Raw genomic sequence first — 4,097 nt, forward strand, 5'->3', positions numbered from 1 at the left:
AATACTAAGGGTTCTGCCGTGGAACATGACACATGTATATAAAAAAAAGGTACCCTGGTAATTCTTATCGTAGGTATGTTGAATGATTCAATAAATGTGCTAGTGGTTATAGTGACATCATGTCAGATGTAAGGTTTTACGATTTTAACCCTAAGCTAAAAACCACCATCAACATTAAGTCCCATGTTTAGCTCGGAACAGGAGCTTTGTTGCGAGGTAAGCATAAGATGGTGACAGGCCAGGACAAAATCGAAATGGAAGGTCATGAAAAGATGGTCAGGAAGACCCGACTAACCTTTTTCGAGAGGTAAGTAGAATTCGTGATTCTTGTGTTGGCGGCCTTGCGTAAATTCTATTTGTAGTGTTGCTGGGTAGACCTTGAAATGGTAGAGGCGGTTGATGATTGAGATGCAGACTGCCCGATTGGCTTGGTCACGCGTCATCTTGGCTAGGCTAGGGAACGCCGAGGTGCTGGATTAGCGAGTTGTCGGTGTTGGTGTGGCTTGAGCGGAGCCGCTGGCGTTGGTCGGCTTGGAATGGGAGCCGTCAGCATTGGTCGTCTTGAAATGGAGCTGCTTGTGTTGCTCGTCTTAGAGTGGAGCTATCTTGAGTTCCTTGGAGGATGACGACCGGCTTCAGTTTCATGGGATGATGGCAACTTTGTCTGAATTAGGGTTTGGCATGCTGAAACCCTAATTAGCTCCCTTTACTAGAATCGATGTAGAATTCTCGTATGAACTCGGATTTTGACGGTCCGCCCCTCCATTCTTAACGGAAAGAATTTCCTATCTCCCTCGCGGGAATATTTAGGTTTTGAGCTCGTTCGAGAGGTGAAAAACTCGACAGTAAAATTCAGGAAGAATTGCGGGCCCGTGGAATGATGGCAGCTTGCTTTAGTTCCGTGGGAAGATGGTGACTTTCTTTGGGAAGATAAAAACTTGCTTCAGTTCCCCGGGAAGGTGACAACTGGCTTCGGTAATATAACAACTTGCTTCAGTTCCCTGGGAAGTGACGACAGGCTTCGGGAAGTTAACAACTTGCTTCAGTTCCCTGGGAAGGTGACGACTGGCTTCAGGAAGATAACAACTTGCTTCAGTTCCCTGGAAGGTGACGACTGGCTCGGGAAGGTAACAACTTCCTTCAGTTTTTAGCATGCTGCAACCCTAATTAGCGCCCCTTACTAGAATCGCTGTAGAATTCTCGTACGAACTCGGATTTTGACGGTCTGACCCTCCACTCTGAACGGAAAAGAATTTCCTATCTCCCCACACAGAAATATTTAGGTTTTGAGCTCGTTCGGGAGGTGAAAACAGCTCGACAGTAAAATTCGGGAAGAACTCAGGAGGGATGTTGCGGGCCCGAGGTGGCATAGTCGCGCCCAGTCATCCGTTTCATGGAGCAAGAAGGAATCTTTATTTTGTTCAAACTCTAGAAACTCCGTCCGCATGAAAAGAGATATTGATCTTCTTATGTTTTCTGTTGCTTGTACGGATCCGTGCTTTCGTATGCAGTGTCTCCCCAGTGGATTCCAAAACTTATCAAACTCCATTGCATTCTTGGGACGGATGGATGTGGTTGCGTTTTCGGTCCATCCTTGATTTTAGGTTTTCAGTGCCTGGACCCTCTGATCGCGATGACAATATGTTGTGGATGCTTGTATTGGTCGAAATCTTCCGGAGACATTGGATGAAATAGATGAGTTGGGAGACGTTTTGTTGGCGATGTGCTACTATCAACTCTTCAAGGACTTGGTTCTAAGTGGCATTCTTCGAACCATCTTTCGAATCTTGGACTATCGTGTGGAATGGGATGTGGTGAGAAGTCCCCAGTTATGCTTTTGTTAGATCCGATGGCTTGTCCGAATATGTGAATGTATCTTTGTGGCGTGCATTTGGAGTCTTCGGTGCACATGTACGGCTTCATGTTGAGAAATTCCTGCGGCTCGTAAAACTTCGATAGTGATGATGTTGAAATCAGAAATAACCTGGTTGAGGGGAGTGAAAGCGTCCCATGTTGGTAGTCCCCATGTGTATCCTACTTTCGTTGCATCGCCTTGAATCCACGTCCACGGGATTTGATATAAGATTATCGTACTCTTCTGGATGTGACGCTGGGGTGATCAGATATATCACATGATGAAATATCCTGGATAGTAAAGTGGTAGGAATAAGAGTTATGTTGTTTATCATGGCTCCCTCTGTTTCTTCAAGAAAATGTTTCATCCGCGTCTCTGGAGTTATCTCATGAGTCTTTGATGGTCGTCGGGATGGACTGCGATGAGCAGTCCCCAGTCGCATTTTTCTTCAGTTTCTAAAGTTATTTTTCTCTGAGCAGGATTGAGATCCTCCGCGGCCTTGTAAAGTATTGAAGGCATCTTATGGACAGATAGGTGATGATTTTCTTCTCTGCACCCTTGAAGAGTAGATGACCTTGTTGTGGCTATGACCTTTTGGTTGAACGTGTCTTCTGAGCTATGACAGTGAAGGGATTCCGTGTATATCCTTAGTCCTCAAGTATGGTTTACATGTTTCCATCTTGTATGGTCAGTGGGTTGACCATGATAAAGACATCACCATCGTGCGTTCGTACTGGTGATTTTGTTACTTCTTCCACGTGGAACTTAAATTAGGAGGAGTACAGGTTACTTTATAGTGATTACTGCTGTGGTGAAGCTCTGGATGGTATCAACAAATGAGCGGAAACAATTCTTGGTAGAAGATGTACTCAGAAGAGACTACATTATCGTGGTAACAAAGTAGGTTGGCTGGAATTGTATGGGCATCCATGGAAGTAAAAGGATTGGCTGGACGTGTAAGCGATCAAACTGTCCATGATCACGAGTTTTGGCGAGATGGATCAAAAGGCGGTCACGACTACGAAAGTTGGCTGGCTGTGATCATGATCCTTGACATGGGGAGTGTGGTGGTCCGACCCTTTGCAGGAAGAAACGGCGCTGAAGCAGCTTCGGCTCTTGGAAAGGATGTTGAAACTTAAGGAGCCAACGTTGACGCTTCGACTTCGGATTCTGGAGCAGCTTATGGAGAACGCTGAAGTGGAGCGGCTGCTTGAGCGATCGTTGAAGCGGAGCGTCTTTCGGGGCAAACGTTGAAGCGGAGCCCGGCTGGAGGACGTTGAAGTGAAGTGGTTGTTGGAGCGAACGTTGAAGTGGAGCGGCTACGTTAATTAGTGTGCTGTCAAACTGGACACCCTTCAAGAGAACAATGGTTAAGAGTCCCCAGTTCCATCTATCAATCGTGCTTTCCAGGAGAGCTTGGGGTTTGGGAACGGCTTCTATGGTTGGAAACAGCTGCTTCCCTGATGCAGTGCGGTTGAGGGCTTCGAATATGTCTTGGCGTTGCGCCTACAGAATTTCACATAAGTGTTTCATCATAGACTGCATATTTTGGGGAGAAGTCCCCGGAAATCATGCAGCTCCTGACAGGAAGAGAATCTCTGTGAACTCATGGGGGTTGCTGATTTCTTTGCTTCGATTTTGGAGAAGTCGTTCCTGATCTTTACATGTGATGAAATTAGATTGCTGATTCCCTTCTAATGGGCATTCAAAATGCAACGCTGGAAGGATGCAAGTTGCTGGCGCTGGAAAGATGCAAGTTGTTAGCGCTGGAAGGATGCAAGTTGTTGGCGCTGGAAAGATGCAAGCTGTTAGCGTTGGATCGGCTTGGAATGGGCGCTGGCATGGCGTGGACGCTAGCTTGGATTTGGTATGGTGCGGACTGTTGGATGGGCATGGCGCGGACTATTGGCTTGGCACGGCGCTGGCTTGGCGTGGCGCAGACTTGTTCTTGCGGGCCCAGTTGTCTCTTTCCATACGTAGCGCAAATAGGAAATCATTTCCTTATTAAATTACAAAAGTGTTATGCGTATGAAAGGGGTTGGCTCTCCTTTTATCTCGTATCTTTGTTTTCACGTCCTGGTGTTAGCGGTAGCGCGGTAGCAATAAAGTGGGCAAGCGTATTCCAGCTATGTACTCCAGTGTTTCTCTTTCAATTTGTTTTCTTGTTTTGGGGCAAATCCTAGCCATAGGTATCCCTTCCATGAATCTGTAGAAATATTGTTCTTCTCTTCGAATATCACTG

Source organism: Papaver somniferum, chromosome 8 (assembly GCF_003573695.1).
Source record: "Papaver somniferum cultivar HN1 chromosome 8, ASM357369v1, whole genome shotgun sequence".
NCBI classification, from domain to species: Eukaryota; Viridiplantae; Streptophyta; class Magnoliopsida; order Ranunculales; family Papaveraceae; genus Papaver; species Papaver somniferum.